The sequence below is a fragment of the Xyrauchen texanus genome, chromosome 20 (assembly GCF_025860055.1).
Source record: "Xyrauchen texanus isolate HMW12.3.18 chromosome 20, RBS_HiC_50CHRs, whole genome shotgun sequence".
Taxonomy (NCBI): domain Eukaryota; kingdom Metazoa; phylum Chordata; class Actinopteri; order Cypriniformes; family Catostomidae; genus Xyrauchen; species Xyrauchen texanus.
In genome coordinates this window covers 549,561-570,896 of record NC_068295.1, presented here as the reverse complement: position 1 = coordinate 570,896, position 21,336 = coordinate 549,561, and the positions used below count along the sequence as shown (strand labels likewise).

The window sequence follows — 21,336 nt, the reverse complement described above, 5'->3', positions numbered from 1 at the left end:
GATCCGAATTTGCAAACACTGCCTAAAGCGGTGTTTCAGAGCATATAAACAAGCGTGACATTCATTTCTATCAAAAATAGAATTGTTTTCCGCTGAACAGGGTGTAAATCCTGACCATTAGTAGAGACAAAATACAAAATGTGACCTCTTATCACGCTCGTGACTGTTTACACACGTGATTACTTCCTCGTTTGAATGAGTGATCTCCCATGCACCTGATGCAACGTGCTATTAGTCATGCCACGAGGGAAAGTACGTGTTGTTGAGCCGTTCTAAATATGTCCGATGGGAGATAGGGCGTGCCATAGCCAATCCTAGGATACCGGAACATTCGAAACAGCGTTCCGACTTCCCATGTGATCATGTTGGAAAGCAGCAGGTCTATTGACTAGTTGCACAAGATGCCATGTTTGATTTCTGGTTTAGAGGGTGTGCGATAGTCACTTACGGTTTTGCTAGGCACATCTCATAAACTCATAAACTCATAAACGGTGTGATTCTTTAAGGCTGTTGTTGGCAACTGCACCGTGTCTTAGCATTGAAGGTAAGAAATGATATTAAACATCAGAAACAGCAGTAGCTTATCTAAGTTTCTTTGAACATGATTAAACAATGCTAGGCTAGGATACAGATTTGGTAAGATATACCAATGCCAATGCGCTGTAAGTCCTCATGGTGGTGTAGTGACTCAGCCTCAATCCGGGTGGCGGAGGAGGAATCTCAGTTGCCTCCGCATCTGAGACCGTCAATCAGTGCATCTTATCACGTGACTTGTTGAGTACGTTACCATGGAGACGTAGCGCGTGTGGAGGCTTCACGCTATACTCTACCCTCCCTAGCAACCAGGCCAATGCGGTTACCCCATGTGACTCTACCCTCCCTAGCAACCGGCCCAATTTGGTTACCCCATTTGACTCTACCCTCCCTAGCAACTGGGCCAATTTGGTTACCCCATGTGACGCTACCCTCCCTAGCAACCGGGCCAGTTTGGTTACCCCATGTGACTCTACCCTCCCTAGCAACCGGGTCAATTTGGTTGCTAAGGAGACCCGACTGGAGTCACTCAGCACACCCTGGATTCAAACTCACGACTCCAGGTGTGATAATCAGCGTCAATACTGGCTGAGATACCCAGACCCCCTTATTGTAAAGTGCTACCCACAATTTTAACACTATTTACTTCATACCATTGGTCAGCTCCTCGCTGCTGGTTGAAACACAATGTCTGATCTCATACGACCGGACGTAATCATGCACAAAGTCAGTGGTGAAAGCTCACCGGTGCCATCTTGTGCACTTAGCCAATGAAGCTACCTTTACACTTCAAGTCAATATTTGGATACAAATCCGCTTTTTTCTCCCTCAGTTTACGTTAGACATCAGTGACTGTGTTGAAATAAACACCTCGCCAAGATGGCATTTTCACATCCGCATTACCGGGACTCCTGTCAGTCAGTTAACCATTTAAGCTCGGATGATGTAGAATGAAACTGGGAACAGTTTCAAGTGTGAAAAGCCCAACAGAGAGATGGAAGATAAGAACAAGCACACACACACACACATGCACACACACACAAGAACAGTAGAAATGAAGCATTCACACATTCACATTCCGGTTGTCAGCGCTCTGGTTCAGGCGTGTCTGTCTCATCAGAGTCTCTGTGGATTCATTCTCTCTGTCGGAAGCATTTGGGAATTACACCACACGACTGCATCAAAAACCATCTGCAGATAGCGTTTCCTTGACAACCCATAACAACGAGGAGCGCGTCCTGTCTGTGCGCTGCTGGGGTGTGACACAGTCGTGCTGTCAGCGTTTTATATAACAATCACACACTAGATAAGAGAACAACTTTTGTAGACAAACAAAACTCTGTTTTAAAATGAACAGTCCCTGATTGTCTGAATCTCAGCTGTCAACTAAACAGCGCCACCTATATGTGAATATACAGGGGCAAGAAAAACTATGTGAACCCTTTTGAATGACCTGCATTTATGTATAAATTTGTCTTAAAATCTGGTTTGATCTTCTTCTAAGTCACAATAATGAACAAAAACAATCTGTTTTAACTAATAACACACAAATTATTCTATTGTTCTTGTACAGATTGTTATATTTAAACATCATTCAATCATTTACAGTGTAGGTTGGAAAAAGTATGTGAACCCCTAGGCTAATGATGTCAACATAAGCTAATTAGAGTCAGGAGTTGGCAAACCTGGCATCCAGATACTGAATCGAGATTGAAGGTGTGGGTTGGAGCTACTCTGACTTATAAAAATCACTCAAACATTTTGAGTTTGCCATTCACAAGAAGCATCTGCTGATGCTGATGTGGACCATGCCTTGCAAAAAAGAGATTTTAAAAGACCTACAATCAAGAACTGTTGCTTTGCATAAAGCTGGAAAGGGATACAGGGTTATCTGGAAGAATTTAGATATTCATGTGTGCACAGTTAGACAAACTGTCTATAAATGGAGATGATTTAGTACTGTAGGTACTCTCTCTAGAAGTGGCCGCTAGATATTCATCTGTCCACAGTTAGACAAACTGTCTATAAATGGAGATGATTTAGTACTATAGGTACTCTCTCTAGAAGTGGCCGTTAGATATTCATCTGTCCACAGATAGACAAACTGTCTATAAATGGAGATGATTTAGTACTATAGGTACTCTCTCTAGAAGTGGCCGTTAGATATTCATCTGTCCACAGATAGACAAACTGTCTATAAATGGAGATGATTTAGTACTATAGGTACTCTATCTAGAAGTGGCCGCTAGATATTCATCTGTCCACAGTTAGACAAACTGTCTGTAAATGGAGGTGATTTAGTACTATAGGTACTCTCACTAGAAGTGGCCATTAGATATTCATCTGTCCACAGATAGACAAACTGTCTATAAATGGAGATGATTTAGTACTATAGGTACTCTCTCTAGAAGTGGCCATTAGATATTCATCTGTCCACAGATAGACAAACTGTCTATAAATGGAGATGATTTAGTACTATAGGTACTCCCTCTAGAAGTGGCCGCTAGATATTCATCTGTCCACAGTTAGACAAACTGTCTATAAATGGAGGTGATTTAGTACTATAGGTACTCTCTCTATAAGTGGCCGTTAGATATTCATCTGTCCACAGTTAGACAAACTGTCTATAAATGGAGATGATTTAGTACTATAGGTACTCTCACTAGAAGTGGCCGTTAGATATTCATCTGTCCACAGTTAGACAAACTGTCTATAAATGGAGGTGATTTAGTACTATAGGTACTCTCACTAGAAGTGGCCGTTAGATATTCATCTGTCCACAGTTAGACAAACTGTCTATAAATGGAGATGATTTAGTACTATAGGTACTCTCACTAGAAGTGGCCGTTAGATATTCATCTGTCCACAGTGAGACAAACTGTCTATAAATGGAGATGATTTAGTACTATAGGTACTCTCTCTAGAAGTGGCCGTTAGATATTCATCTGTCCACAGTGAGACAAACTGTCTATAAATGGAGATGATTTAGTACTATAGGTACTCTCACTAGAAGTGGCCGTTAGATATACATCTGTCCACAATTAGACAAACTGTCTATAAATGGAGATGATATAGTACTATAGGTACTCTCTCTAGAAGTGGCTGCTGGATATTCATCTGTCCACAGATAGACAAACTGTCTATAAATGGAGATGATTTAGTACTATAGGTACTCTCTCTAGAAGTGTCCGTTAGATATTCATCTGTCCACAGTTTGACAAACTGTCTATAAATGGAGATGATTTAGTACTATAGGTACTCTCTCTAGAAGTGGCCGTTAGATATTCATCTGTCCACAGTTAGACAAACTGTCTATAAATGAAGATGATTTAGTACTATAGGTACTCTCACTAGAAGTGGCCATTAGATATTCATCTTTTCACAGATAGACAAACTGTCTATAAATGGAGATGATTTAGTACTATAGGTACTCTCTCTAGAAGTGGCCGTTAGATATTCATCTGTCCACAATTAGACAAACTGTCTATATATGGAGATGATTTAGTACTATAGGTACTCTCTCTAGAAGTGGCCACTGGATATTCATCTGTCCACAGATAGTCAAACTGTCTATAAATGGAGATGATTTAGTACTATAGGTACTCTCTCTAGAAGTGGTCGTTAGATATTCATCTGTCCACAGTTTGACAAACTGTCTATAAATGGAGATGATTTAGTACTATAGGTACTCTCTCTAGAAGTGGCCGTTAGATATTCATCTGTCCACAGTTAGACAAACTGTCTATAAATGAAGATGATTTAGTACTATAGGTACTCTCACTAGAAGTGGCCATTAGATATTCATCTGTCCACAGTGAGACAAACTGTCTATAAATGGAGATGATTTAGTACTATAGGTACTCTCACTAGAAGTGGCCGTTAGATATACATCTGTCCACAATTAGACAAACTGTCTATAAATGGAGATGATATAGTACTATAGGTACTCTCTCTAGAAGTGGCTGCTGGATATTCATCTGTCCACAGATAGACAAACTGTCTATAAATGGAGATGATTTAGTACTATAGGTCCTCTCTCTAGAAGTGTCCGTTAGATATTCATCTGTCCACAGTTTGACAAACTGTCTATAAATGGAGATGATTTAGTACTATAGGTACTCTCTCTAGAAGTGGCCGTTAGATATTCATCTGTCCACAGTTAGACAAACTGTCTATAAATGAAGATGATTTAGTACTATAGGTACTCTCACTAGAAGTGGCCATTAGATATTCATCTGTCCACAGATAGACAAACTGTCTATAAATGGAGATGATTTAGTACTAGAGGTACTCTCTCTAGAAGTGGCCATTAGATATTCATCTGTCCACAGATTAGACAAACTGTCTATAAATGGAGATGATTTAGTACTATAGGTACTCTCTCTAGAAGTGGCCACTGGATATTCATCTGTCCACAGATTAGACAAACTGTCTATAAATGGAGATGATTTAGTACTATAGGTACTCTCTCTAGAAGTGGCCACTAGATATTCATCTGTCCACAGTTAGACAAACTGTCTATAAATGGAGATGATTTAGTACTATAGGTACTCTCACTAGAAGTGGCCGTTAGATATTCATCTGTCCACAGTTAGACAAACTGTCTATAAATGGAGATGATTTAGTACTATAGGTACTCTCACTAGAAGTGGCCATTAGATATTCATCTTTTCACAGATAGACAAACTGTCTATAAATGGAGATGATTTAGTACTATAGGTACTCTCTCTAGAAGTGGCCGTTAGATATTCATCTGTCCACAATTAGACAAACTGTCTATATATGGAGATGATTTAGTACTATAGGTACTCTCTCTAGAAGTGGCCGCTGGATATTCATCTGTCCACAGATAGACAAACTGTCTATAAATGGAGATGATTTAGTACTATAGGTACTCTCTCTAGAAGTGGTCGTTAGATATTCATCTGTCCACAGATAGACAAACTGTCTATAAATGGAGATGATTTAGTACTATAGGTACTCTCTCTAGAAGTGGCCATTAGATATTCATCTGTCCACAGTTAGACAAACTGTCTATAAATGAAGATGATTTAGTACTATAGGTACTCTCACTAGAAGTGGCCGTTAGATATTCATCTGTCCACAGATAGACAAACTGTCTATAAATGGAGATGATTTAGTACTATAGGTACTCGCTCTAGAAGTGGCCGTTAGATATACATCTGTCCACAGTGAGACAACCTGTCTATAAATGGAGGTGATTTAGTACTATAGGTACTCTCTCTAGAAGTGGCCGCTAGATATTCATCTGTCCACAGTGAGACAAACTGTCTATAAATGGAGGTGATTTAGTACTATAGGTACTCTTACTAGAAGTGGCCGTTAGATATTCATCTGTTCACAGATAGACAAACTGTCTATAAATGGAGATGAATTAGTACTATAGGTACTCTCACTAGAAGTGGCCGTTAGATATTCATCTGTCCACAGTTAGACAAACTGTCTATAAATGAAGATGATTTAGTACTATAGGTACTCTCACTAGAAGTGGCCGTTAGATATTCATCTGTCCACAGATAGACAAACTGTCTATAAATGGAGATGATTTAGTACTATAGGTACTCTCTCTAGAAGTGGCCGTTAGATATACATCTGTCCACAGTGAGACAAACTGTCTATAAATGGAAGTGATTTAGTACTATAGGTACTCTCACTAGAAGTGGCCGTTAGATATTCATCTGTCCACAGATGGACAAACTGTAAATGGAGATGGTTTAGTACTATAGGTACTCTCTCTAGAAGTGGCCTTTAGATATTCATCTATCCACAGTGAGACAAACTGTCTATAAATGGAGATGATTTAGTACTATAGGTACTCTCTCTAGAAGTGGCCGCTAGATATTCATCTATCCACAGTTAGACAAACTGTCTATAAATGGAGATGATTTAGTACTATAGGTACTCTCTCTAGAAGTGGCCGCTAGATATTCATCTATCCACAGTTAGACAAACTGTCTATAAATGGAGATGATTTAGTACTATAGGTACTCTCTCTAGAAGTGGCCGTTAGATATTCATCTGTCCACAGTGAGACAAACTGTCTATAAATGGAGATGATTTAGTACTATAGGTACTCTCTCTAGAAGTGGCCGCTAGATATTCATCTGTCCACAGTTAGACAAACTGTCTATAAATGGAGATGATTTAGTACTATAGGTACTCTCTCTAGAAGTGGCCGTTAGATATTCATCTGTCCACAGTGAGACAAACTGTCTATAAATGGAGATGATTTAGTACTATAGGTACTCTCTCTAGAAGTGGCCGCTAGATATTCATCTGTCCACAGATAGACAAACTGTCTATAAATGGAGATGATTTAGTACTATAGGTACTCTCTCTAGAAGTGGCCGCTAGATATTCATCTATCCACAGTTAGACAAACTGTCTATAAATGGAGATGATTTAGTACTATAGGTACTCTCTCTAGAAGTGGCCATTAGATATTCATCTGTCCACAGTTAGACAAACTGTCTATAAATGGAGATGATTTAGTACTATAGGTACTCTCACTAGAAGTGGCCGCTAGATATTCATCTGTCCACAGTTAGACAAACTGTCTATAAATGGAGATGATTTAGTACTATAGGTACTCTCACTAGAAGTGGCCGTTAGATATTCATCTGTCCACAGTTAGACAAACTGTCTATAAATGGAGATGATTTAGTACTATAGGTACTCTCACTAGAAGTGGCCGTTAGATATTCATCTGTCCACAGTTAGACAAACTGTCTATAAATGGAGATGATTTAGTACTATAGGTACTCTCACTAGAAGTGGCCGTTAGATATTCATCTGTCCACAGTTAGACAAACTGTCTATAAATGGAGATGATTTAGTACTATAGGTACTCTCACTAGAAGTGGCCATTAGATATTCATCTGTCCACAGTTAGACAAACTGTCTATAAATGGAGATGATTTAGTACTATAGGTACTCTCTCTAGAAGTGGCCATTAGATATTCATCTGTCCACAGTTAGACAAACTGTCTATAAATGGAGATGATTTAGTACTATAGGTACTCTCACTAGAAGTGGCCGCTAGATATTCATCTGTCCACAGTTAGACAAACTGTCTATAAATGGAGATGATTTAGTACTATAGGTACTCTCACTAGAAGTGGCCGTTAGATATTCATCTGTCCACAGTTAGACAAACTGTCTATAAATGGAGATGATTTAGTACTATAGGTACTCTCACTAGAAGTGGCCGTTAGATATTCATCTGTCCACAGTTAGACAAACTGTCTATAAATGGAGATGATTTAGTACTATAGGTACTCTCACTAGAAGTGGCCGTTAGATATTCATCTGTCCACAGTTAGACAAACTGTCTATAAATGGAGATGATTTAGTACTATAGGTACTCTCACTAGAAGTGGCCGTTAGATATTCATCTGTCCACAGTTAGACAAACTGTCTATAAATGGAGATGATTTAGTACTATAGGTACTCTCACTAGAAGTGGCCGTTAGATATTCATCTGTCCACAGTTAGACAAACTGTCTATAAATGGAGATGATTTAGTACTATAGGTACTCTCACTAGAAGTGGCCGTTAGATATTCATCTGTCCACAGTTAGACAAACTGTCTATAAATGGAGATGATTTAGTACTATAGGTACTCTCACTAGAAGTGGCCGCTAGATATTCATCTGTCCACAGTTAGACAAACTGTCTATAAATGGAGATGATTTAGTACTATAGGTACTCTCACTAGAAGTGGCCGTTAGATATTCATCTGTCCACAGTTAGACAAACTGTCTATAAATGGAGATGATTTAGTACTATAGGTACTCTCACTAGAAGTGGCCGTTAGATATTCATCTGTCCACAGTTAGACAAACTGTCTATAAATGGAGATGATTTAGTACTATAGGTACTCTCACTAGAAGTGGCCGTTAGATATTCATCTGTCCACAGTTAGACAAACTGTCTATAAATGGAGATGATTTAGTACTATAGGTACTCTCTCTAGAAGTGGCCGTTAGATATTCATCTGTCCACAGTTAGACAAACTGTCTATAAATGGAGATGATTTAGTACTATAGGTACTCTCACTAGAAGTGGCCGCTAGATATTCATCTGTCCACAGTTAGACAAACTGTCTATAAATGGAGATGATTTAGTACTATAGGTACTCTCTCTAGAAGTGGCCGTTAGATATTCATCTGTCCACAGTTAGACAAACTGTCTATAAATGGAGATGATTTAGTACTATAGGTACTCTCTAGAAGTGGCCGTTAGATATTCATCTGTCCACAGTTAGACAAACTGTCTATAAATGGAGATGATTTAGTACTATAGGTACTCTCACTAGAAGTGGCCGTTAGATATTCATCTGTCCACAGTGAGACAAACTGTCTATAAATGGAGATGATTTAGTACTATAGGTACTCTCTCTAGAAGTGGCCGTTAGATATTCATCTGTCCACAGTTAGACAAACTGTCTATAAATGGAGATGATTTAGTACTATAGGTACTCTCTCTAGAAGTGGCCGTTAGATATTCATCTGTCCACAGATAGACAAACTGATTTAGTACTATAGGTACTCTCTCTAGAAGTGGCCGTTAGATATTCATCTGTCCACAGTTAGACAAACTGTCTATAAATGGAGATGATTTAGTACTATAGGTACTCTCTCTAGAAGTGGCCGTTAGATATTCATCTGTCCACAGTTAGACAAACTGTCTATAAATGGAGATGATTTAGTACTATAGGTACTCTCACTAGAAGTGGCCATTAGATATTCATCTGTCCACAGATAGACAAACTGTCTATAAATGGAGATGATTTAGTACTATAGGTACTCTCTCTAGAAGTGGCCGTTAGATATTCATCTGTCCACAGTTAGACAAACTGTCTATAAATGGAGATGATTTAGTACTATAGGTACTCTCTCTAGAAGTGGCCGCTAGATATTCATCTGTCCACAGTTAGACAAACTGTCTATAAATGGAGATGATTTAGTACTATAGGTACTCTCTCTAGAAGTGGTCAGTTAGATATTCATCTGTCCACAGTTAGACAAACTGTCTATAAATGGAGATGATTTAGTACTATAGGTACTCTCTAGAAGTGGCCGTTAGATATTCATCTGTCCACAGTTAGACAAACTGTCTATAAATGGAGATGATTTAGTACTATAGGTACTCTCACTAGAAGTGGCCATTAGATATTCATCTGTCCACAGTTAGACAAACTGTCTATAAATGGAGATGATTTAGTACTATAGGTACTCTCTCTAGAAGTGGCCGTTAGATATTCATCTGTCCACAGTTAGACAAACTGTCTATAAATGGAGATGATTTAGTACTATAGGTACTCTCTCTAGAAGTGGCCGTTAGGATATTCATCTGTCCACAGTTAGACAAACTGTCTATAAATGGAGATGATTTAGTACTATAGGTACTCTCTCTAGAAGTGGCCGTTAGATATTCATCTGTCCACAGTTAGACAAACTGTCTATAAATGGAGATGATTTAGTACTATAGGTACTCTCACTAGAAGTGGCCATTAGATATTCATCTGTCCACAGTTAGACAAACTGTCTATAAATGGAGATGATTTAGTACTATAGGTACTCTCACTAGAAGTGGCCGTTAGATATTCATCTGTCCACAGTTAGACAAACTGTCTATAAATGGAGATGATTTAGTACTATAGGTACTCTCTCTAGAAGTGGCCGTTAGATATTCATCTGTCCACAGTTAGACAAACTGTCTATAAATGGAGATGATTTAGTACTATAGGTACTCTCTAGAAGTGGCCGCTAGATATTCATCTGTCCACAGTGAGACAAACTGTCTATAAATGGAGGTGATTTAGTACTATAGGTACTCTTACTAGAAGTGGCCGTTAGATATTCATCTGTCCACAGATAGACAAACTGTCTATAAATGGAGATGATTTAGTACTATAGGTACTCTCACTAGAAGTGGCCGTTAGATATTCATCTGTCCACAGTTAGACAAACTGTCTATAAATGAAGATGATTTAGTACTATAGGTACTCTCACTAGAAGTGGCCGTTAGATATTCATCTGTCCACAGTTAGACAAACTGTCTATAAATGGAGATGATTTAGTACTATAGGTACTCTCTCTAGAAGTGGCCGTTAGATATTCATCTGTCCACAGTGAGACAAACTGTCTATAAATGGAGATGATTTAGTACTATAGGTACTCTCACTAGAAGTGGCCGTTAGATATTCATCTGTCCACAGTTAGACAAACTGTCTATAAATGGAGATGATTTAGTACTATAGGTACTCTCTCTAGAAGTGGCCTTTAGATATTCATCTGTCCACAATTAGACAAACTGTCTATAAATGGAGATGATTTAGTACTATAGGTACTCTCTCTAGAAGTGGCCGTTAGATATTCATCTGTCCACAGATAGACAAACTGTCTATAAATGGAGATGATTTAGTACTATAGGTACTCTCTCTAGAAGTGGCCGCTAGATATTCATCTATCCACAGTTAGACAAACTGTCTATAAATGGAGATGATTTAGTACTATAGGTACTCTCACTAGAAGTGGCCAGTTAGATATTCATCTGTCCACAGTGAGACAAACTGTCTATAAATGGAGATGATTTAGTACTATAGGTACTCTCACTAGAAGTGGCCGCTAGATATTCATCTGTCCACAGTTAGACAAACTGTCTATAAATGGAGATGATTTAGTACTATAGGTACTCTCTCTAGAAGTGGCCGTTAGATATTCATCTGTCCACAGTGAGACAAACTGTCTATAAATGGAGATGATTTAGTACTATAGGTACTCTCTCTAGAAGTGGCCACTAGATATTCATCTGTCCACAGTTAGACAAACTGTCTATAAATGGAGATGATTTAGTACTATAGGTACTCTCACTAGAAGTGGCCATTAGATATTCATCTGTCCACAGTTAGACAAACTGTCTATAAATGGAGATGATTTAGTACTATAGGTACTCTCTCTAGAAGTGGCCGCTAGATATTCATCTGTCCACAGTTAGACAAACTGTCTATAAATGGAGATGATTTAGTACTATAGGTACTCTACTAGAAGTGGCCGTTAGATATTCATCTGTCCACAGTTAGACAAACTGTCTATAAATGGAGATGATTTAGTACTATAGGTACTCTCACTAGAAGTGGCCATTAGATATTCATCTGTCCACAGTTAGACAAACTGTCTATAAATGGAGATGATTTAGTACTATAGGTACTCTCACTAGAAGTGGCCGTAGATATTCATCTGTCCACAGTTAGACAAACTGTCTATAAATGGAGATGATTTAGTACTATAGGTACTCTCTCTAGAAGTGGCCATTAGATATTCATCTGTCCACAGTGAGACAAACTGTCTATAAATGGAGATGATTTAGTACTATAGGTACTCTCACTAGAAGTGGCCGTTAGATATTCATCTGTCCACAGATAGACAAACTGTCTATAAATGGAGATGATTTAGTACTATAGGTACTCTCTCTAGAAGTGGCCGTTAGATATTCATCTGTCCACAGTTAGACAAACTGTCTATAAATGGAGATGATTTAGTACTATAGGTACTCTCTCTAGAAGTGGCCGTTAGATATTCATCTGTCCACAGTTAGACAAACTGTCTATAAATGGAGATGATTTAGTACTATAGGTACTCTCTAGAAGTGGCCGCTAGATATTCATCTGTCCACAGTTAGACAAACTGTCTATAAATGGAGATGATTTAGTACTATAGGTACTCTCTCTAGAAGTGGCCAGTTAGATATTCATCTGTCCACAGTTAGACAAACTGTCTATAAATGGAGATGATTTAGTACTATAGGTACTCTCTAGAAGTGGCCGCTAGATATTCATCTGTCCACAGTTAGACAAACTGTCTATAAATGGAGATGATTTAGTACTATAGGTACTCTCACTAGAAGTGGCCAGTTAGATATTCATCTGTCCACAGTTAGACAAACTGTCTATAAATGGAGATGATTTAGTACTATAGGTACTCTCTCTAGAAGTGGCCGCTAGATATTCATCTGTCCACAGTTAGACAAACTGTCTATAAATGGAGATGATTTAGTACTATAGGTACTCTCTCTAGAAGTGGCCGCTAGATATTCATCTGTCCACAGTTAGACAAACTGTCTATAAATGGAGATGATTTAGTACTATAGGTACTCTCCTAGAAGTGGCCGTTAGATATTCATCTGTCCACAGATAGACAAACTGTCTATAAATGGAGATGATTTAGTACTATAGGTACTCTCACTAGAAGTGGCCGTTAGATATTCATCTGTCCACAGTTAGACAAACTGTCTATAAATGGAGATGATTTAGTACTATAGGTACTCTCACTAGAAGTGGCCGTTAGATATTCATCTGTCCACAGTTAGACAAACTGTCTATAAATGGAGATGATTTAGTACTATAGGTACTCTCACTAGAAGTGGCCGTTAGATATTCATCTGTCCACAGTTAGACAAACTGTCTATAAATGGAGATGATTTAGTACTATATGTACTCTCACTAGAAGTGGCCGTTAGATATTCATCTGTCCACAGTTAGACAAACTGTCTATAAATGGAGATGATTTAGTACTATAGGTACTCTCACTAGAAGTGGCCGTTAGATATTCATCTGTCCACAGTTAGACAAACTGTCTATAAATGGAGATGATTTAGTACTATAGGTACTCTCTCTAGAAGTGGCCGTTAGATATACATCTGTCCACAGTGAGACAAACTGTCTATAAATGGAGGTGATTTAGTACTATAGGTACTCTCTCTAGAAGTGGCCGTTAGATATTCATCTGTCCACAGTTAGACAAACTGTCTATAAATGGAGGTGATTTAGTACTATAGGTACTCTTACTAGAAGTGGCCGTTAGATATTCATCTGTTCACAGATAGACAAACTGTCTATAAATGGAGATGATTTAGTACTATAGGTACTCTCACTAGAAGTGGCCGTTAGATATTCATCTGTCCACAGTTAGACAAACTGTCTATAAATGGAGATGATTTAGTACTATAGGTACTCTCACTAGAAGTGGCCGTTAGATATTCATCTGTCCACAGTTAGACAAACTGTCTATAAATGGAGATGATTTAGTACTATAGGTACTCTCACTAGAAGTGGCCGTTAGATATTCATCTGTCCACAGTTAGACAAACTGTCTATAAATGGAGATGATTTAGTACTATAGGTACTCTCACTAGAAGTGGCCGTTAGATATTCATCTGTCCACAGTGAGACAAACTGTCTATAAATGGAGATGATTTAGTACTATATGTACTCTCATTAGAAGTGGCCGTTAGATATTCATCTGTCCACAGTTAGACAAACTGTCTATAAATGGAGATGATTTAGTACTATAGGTACTCTCTCTAGAAGTGGCCGTTAGATATTCATCTGTCCACAGTGAGACAAACTGTCTATAAATGGAGATGATTTAGTACTATAGGTACTCTCTCTAGAAGTGGCCGTTAGATATTCATCTGTCCACAGTGAGACAAACTGTCTATAAATGGAGATGATTTAGTACTATAGGTACTCTCTCTAGAAGTGGCCACTAGATATTCATCTGTCCACAGATAGACAAACTGTCAATAAATGGAGGTGATCTAGTACTATAGGTACTCTCTCTAGAAGTGGCCGTTAGATATTCATCTGTCCACAGTGAGACAAACTGTCTATAAATGGAGATGATTTAGTACTATAGGTACTCTCCTAGAAGTGGCCGCTAGATATTCATCTGTCCACAGTTAGACAAACTGTCTATAAATGGAGATGATTTAGTACTATAGGTACTCTCTAGAAGTGGCCGCTAGATATTCATCTGTCCACAGTTAGACAAACTGTCTATAAATGGAGATGATTTAGTACTATAGGTACTCTCTCTAGAAGTGGCCGCTAGATATTCATCTGTCCACAGATAGACAAACTGTCTATAAATGGAGATGATTTAGTACTATAGGTACTCTCTCTAGAAGTGGCCGCTAGATATTCATCTGTCCACAGTTAGACAAACTGTCTATAAATGGAGATGATTTAGTACTATAGGTACTCTCTCTAGAAGTGGCCGTTAGATATTCATCTGTCCACAGTTAGACAAACTGTCTATAAATGGAGATGATTTAGTACTATAGGTACTCTCACTAGAAGTGGCCGTTAGATATTCATCTGTCCACAGTTAGACAAACTGTCTATAAATGGAGATGATTTAGTACTATAGGTACTCTCACTAGAAGTGGCCGTTAGATATTCATCTGTCCACAGTTAGACAAACTGTCTATAAATGGAGATGATTTAGTACTATAGGTACTCTCACTAGAAGTGGCCGTTAGATATTCATCTGTCCACAGTTAGACAAACTGTCTATAAATGGAGATGATTTAGTACTATAGGTACTCTCACTAGAAGTGGCCGTTAGATATTCATCTGTCCACAGTTAGACAAACTGTCTATAAATGGAGATGATTTAGTACTATAGGTACTCTCCTAGAAGTGGCCGTTAGATATTCATCTGTCCACAGTTAGACAAACTGTCTATAAATGGAGATGATTTAGTACTATAGGTACTTCTCTAGAAGTGGCCATTAGATATTCATCTGTCCACAGTTAGACAAACTGTCTATAAATGGAGATGATTTAGTACTATAGGTACTCTACTAGAAGTGGCCGTTAGATATTCATCTGTCCACAGTTAGACAAACTGTCTATAAATGGAGATGATTTAGTACTATAGGTACTCTCACTAGAAGTGGCCGCTAGATATTCATCTGTCCACAGTTAGACAAACTGTCTATAAATGGAGATGATTTAGTACTATAGGTACTCTCACTAGAAGTGGCCGCTAGATATTCATCTGTCCACAGTTAGACAAACTGTCTATAAATGGAGATGATTTAGTACTATAGGTACTCTCACTAGAAGTGGCCGCTAGATATTCATCTGTCCACAGTTAGACAAACTGTCTATAAATGGAGATGATTTAGTACTATAGGTACTCTCACTAGAAGTGGCCGCTAGATATTCATCTGTCCACAGTTAGACAAACTGTCTATAAATGGAGATGATTTAGTACTATAGGTACTCTCACTAGAAGTGGCCGTTAGATATTCATCTGTCCACAGTTAGACAAACTGTCTATAAATGGAGATGATTTAGTACTATAGGTACTCTCACTAGAAGTGGCCGTTAGATATTCATCTGTCCACAGTTAGACAAACTGTCTATAAATGGAGATGATTTAGTACTATAGGTACTCTCACTAGAAGTGGCCAGTAGATATTCATCTGTCCACAGTTAGACAAACTGTCTATAAATGGAGATGATTTAGTACTATAGGTACTCTCACTAGAAGTGGCCGCTAGATATTCATCTGTCCACAGTTAGACAAACTGTCTATAAATGGAGATGATTTAGTACTATAGGTACTCTCACTAGAAGTGGCCATAGATATTCATCTGTCCACAGTTAGACAAACTGTCTATAAATGGAGATGATTTAGTACTATAGGTACTCTCACTAGAAGTGGCCGTTAGATATTCATCTGTCCACAGTTAGACAAACTGTCTATAAATGGAGATGATTTAGTACTATAGGTACTCTCACTAGAAGTGGCCGCTAGATATTCATCTGTCCACAGTTAGACAAACTGTCTATAAATGGAGATGATTTAGTACTATAGGTACTCTCCTAGAAGTGGCCGTTAGATATTCATCTGTCCACAGTTAGACAAACTGTCTATAAATGGAGATGATTTAGTACTATAGGTACTCTCACTAGAAGTGGCCGTTAGATATTCATCTGTCCACAGTTAGACAAACTGTCTATAAATGGAGATGATTTAGTACTATAGGTACTCTCACTAGAAGTGGCCGCTAGATATTCATCTGTCCACAGTTAGACAAACTGTCTATAAATGGAGATGATTTAGTACTATAGGTACTCTCCTAGAAGTGGCCGTTAGATATTCATCTGTCCACAGTTAGACAAACTGTCTATAAATGGAGATGATTTAGTACTATAGGTACTCTCACTAGAAGTGGCCGTTAGATATTCATCTGTCCACAGTTAGACAAACTGTCTATAAATGGAGATGATTTAGTACTATAGGTACTCTCACTAGAAGTGGCCGATAGATATTCATCTGTCCACAGTGAGACAAACTGTCTATAAATGGAGATGATTTAGTACTATAGGTACTCTCACTAGAAGTGGCCGCTAGATATTCATCTGTCCACAGTTAGACAAACTGTCTATAAATGGAGATGATTTAGTACTATAGGTACTCTCCTAGAAGTGGCCGCTAGATATTCATCTGTCCACAGTGAGACAAACTGTCTATAAATGGAGATGATTTAGTACTATAGGTACTCTCTCTAGAAGTGGCCATTAGATATTCATCTGTCCACAGTGAGACAAACTGTCTATAAATGGAGATGATTTAGTACTATAGGTACTCTCTAGAAGTGGCCACTAGATATTCATCTGTCCACAGTTAGACAAACTGTCTATAAATGGAGATGATTTAGTACTATAGGTACTCTCACTAGAAGTGGCCACTAGATATTCATCTGTCCACAGTTAGACAAACTGTCTATAAATGGAGATGATTTAGTACTATAGGTACTCTCACTAGAAGTGGCCGTTAGATATTCATCTGTCCACAGTTAGACAAACTGTCTATAAATGGAGATGATTTAGTACTATAGGTACTCTCACTAGAAGTGGCCGTTAGATATTCATCTGTCCACAGTTAGACAAACTGTCTATAAATGGAGATGATTTAGTACTATAGGTACTCTCACTAGAAGTGGCCGTTAGATATTCATCTGTCCACAGTTAGACAAACTGTCTATAAATGGAGATGATTTAGTACTATAGGTACTCTCTCTAGAAGTGGCCGCTAGATATTCATCTGTCCACAGTTAGACAAACTGTCTATAAATGGAGATGATTTAGTACTATAGGTACTCTCACTAGAAGTGGCCGCTAGATATTCATCTGTCCACAGTTAGACAAACTGTCTATAAATGGAGATGATTTAGTACTATAGGTACTCTCACTAGAAGTGGCCATTAGATATTCATCTGTCCACAGTTAGACAAACTGTCTATAAATGGAGATGATTTAGTACTATAGGTACTCTCACTAGAAGTGGCCGTAGATATTCATCTGTCCACAGTTAGACAAACTGTCTATAAATGGAGATGATTTAGTACTATAGGTACTCTCACTAGAAGTGGCCGTTAGATATTCATCTGTCCACAGTTAGACAAACTGTCTATAAATGGAGATGATTTAGTACTATAGGTACTCTCACTAGAAGTGGCCGTTAGATATTCATCTGTCCACAGTTAGACAAACTGTCTATAAATGGAGATGATTTAGTACTATAGGTACTCTCTAGAAGTGGCCGCTAGATATTCATCTGTCCACAGTTAGACAAACTGTCTATAAATGGAGATGATTTAGTACTATAGGTACTCTCACTAGAAGTGGCCGCTAGATATTCATCTGTCCACAGTTAGACAAACTGTCTATAAATGGAGATGATTTAGTACTATAGGTACTCTCACTAGAAGTGGCCGTTAGATATTCATCTGTCCACAGTTAGACAAACTGTCTATAAATGGAGATGATTTAGTACTATAGGTACTCTCACTAGAAGTGGCCGCTAGATATTCATCTGTCCACAGTTAGACAAACTGTCTATAAATGGAGATGATTTAGTACTATAGGTACTCTCACTAGAAGTGGCCGCTAGATATTCATCTGTCCACAGTTAGACAAACTGTCTATAAATGGAGATGATTTAGTACTATAGGTACTCTCTAGAAGTGGCCGTTAGATATTCATCTGTCCACAGTTAGACAAACTGTCTATAAATGGAGATGATTTAGTACTATAGGTACTCTCACTAGAAGTGGCCGCTAGATATTCATCTGTCCACAGTTAGACAAACTGTCTATAAATGGAGATGATTTAGTACTATAGGTACTCTCACTAGAAGTGGCCGTTAGATATTCATCTGTCCACAGTTAGACAAACTGTCTATAAATGGAGATGATTTAGTACTATAGGTACTCTCCTAGAAGTGGCCGTTAGATATTCATCTGTCCACAGTTAGACAAACTGTCTATAAATGGAGATGATTTAGTACTATAGGTACTCTCTCTAGAAGTGGCCGCTAGATATTCATCTGTCCACAGTTAGACAAACTGTCTATAAATGGAGATGATTTAGTACTATAGGTACTCTCACTAGAAGTGGCCGTTAGATATTCATCTGTCCACAGTTAGACAAACTGTCTATAAATGGAGATGATTTAGTACTATAGGTACTCTCACTAGAAGTGGCCGCTAGATATTCATCTGTCCACAGTGAGACAAACTGTCTATAAATGGAGATGATTTAGTACTATAGGTACTTCTCTAGAAGTGGCCGTAGATATTCATCTGTCCACAGTTAGACAAACTGTCTATAAATGGAGATGATTTAGTACTATAGGTACTCTCACTAGAAGTGGCCGTTAGATATTCATCTGTCCACAGTTAGACAAACTGTCTATAAATGGAGATGATTTAGTACTATAGGTACTCTCACTAGAAGTGGCCGTTAGATATTCATCTGTCCACAGTTAGACAAACTGTCTATAAATGGAGATGATTTAGTACTATAGGTACTCTCACTAGAAGTGGCCGTTAGATATTCATCTGTCCACAGTGAGACAAACTGTCTATAAATGGAGATGATTTAGTACTATAGGTACTCTCACTAGAAGTGGCCGTAGATATTCATCTGTCCACAGTTAGACAAACTGTCTATAAATGGAGATGATTTAGTACTATAGGTACTCTCCTAGAAGTGGCCGCTAGATATTCATCTGTCCACAGTGAGACAAACTGTCTATAAATGGAGATGATTTAGTACTATAGGTACTCTCTAGAAGTGGCCGCTAGATATTCATCTGTCCACAGTTAGACAAACTGTCTATAAATGGAGATGATTTAGTACTATAGGTACTCTACTAGAAGTGGCCGTTAGATATTCATCTGTCCACAGTTAGACAAACTGTCTATAAATGGAGATGATTTAGTACTATAGGTACTCTCACTAGAAGTGGCCGTTAGATATTCATCTGTCCACAGTTAGACAAACTGTCTATAAATGGAGATGATTTAGTACTATAGGTACTCTACTAGAAGTGGCCATTAGATATTCATCTGTCCACAGTTAGACAAACTGTCTATAAATGGAGATGATTTAGTACTATAGGTACTCTCACTAGAAGTGGCCAGTAGATATTCATCTGTCCACAGTTAGACAAACTGTCTATAAATGGAGATGATTTAGTACTATAGGTACTCTCACTAGAAGTGGCCGCTAGATATTCATCTGTCCACAGTTAGACAAACTGTCTATAAATGGAGATGATTTAGTACTATAGGTACTTCTCTAGAAGTGGCCGTTAGATATTCATCTGTCCACAGTGAGACAAACTGTCTATAAATGGAGATGATTTAGTACTATAGGTACTCTCTAGAAGTGGCCGTTAGATATTCATCTGTCCACAGTTAGACAAACTGTCTATAAATGGAGATGATTTAGTACTATAGGTACTCTCACTAGAAGTGGCCGTTAGATATTCATCTGTCCACAGTTAGACAAACTGTCTATAAATGGAGATGATTTAGTACTATAGGTACTCTACTAGAAGTGGCCGCTAGATATTCATCTGTCCACAGTTAGACAAACTGTCTATAAATGGAGATGATTTAGTACTATAGGTACTCTCACTAGAAGTGGCCGTAGATATTCATCTGTCCACAGTTAGACAAACTGTCTATAAATGGAGATGATTTAGTACTATAGGTACTCTCACTAGAAGTGGCCGTTAGATATTCATCTGTCCACAGTTAGACAAACTGTCTATAAATGGAGATGATTTAGTACTATAGGTACTCTCACTAGAAGTGGCCGTAGATATTCATCTGTCCACAGTTAGACAAACTGTCTATAAATGGAGATGATTTAGTACTATAGGTACTCTCACTAGAAGTGGCCGTTAGATATTCATCTGTCCACAGTTAGACAAACTGTCTATAAATGGAGATGATTTAGTACTATAGGTACTCTCTAGAAGTGGCCGCTAGATATTCATCTGTCCACAGTTAGACAAACTGTCTATAAATGGAGATGATTTAGTACTATAGGTACTCTCCTAGAAGTGGCCAGTAGATATTCATCTGTCCACAGTGAGACAAACTGTCTATAAATGGAGATGATTTAGTACTATAGGTACTCTCCTAGAAGTGGCCATTAGATATTCATCTGTCCACAGTTAGACAAACTGTCTATAAATGGAGATGATTTAGTACTATAGGTACTCTCACTAGAAGTGGCCGCTAGATATTCATCTGTCCACAGTTAGACAAACTGTCTATAAATGGAGATGATTTAGTACTATAGGTACTCACTAGAAGTGGCCGTTAGATATTCATCTGTCCACAGTGAGACAAACTGTCTATAAATGGAGATGATTTAGTACTATAGGTACTCTCTAGAAGTGGCCGCTAGATATTCATCTGTCCACAGTTAGACAAACTGTCTATAAATGGAGATGATTTAGTACTATAGGTACTCTACTAGAAGTGGCCGTAGATATTCATCTGTCCACAGTTAGACAAACTGTCTATAAATGGAGATGATTTAGTACTATAGGTACTCTCACTAGAAGTGGCCGTTAGATATTCATCTGTCCACAGTTAGACAAACTGTCTATAAATGGAGAT

General features: G+C 38.1%; 1 protein-coding gene across 1 annotated transcript in view; it reads left to right on the top strand.

Annotated features, from left to right (window-relative positions):
• The window catches only part of LOC127660825 (serine/threonine-protein kinase 32C), a 73,433-nt gene that overhangs the window by 29,713 nt on the left and 22,384 nt on the right, over positions 1–21,336 (top strand). The gene's annotated exons all lie outside the window — the stretch shown is intronic.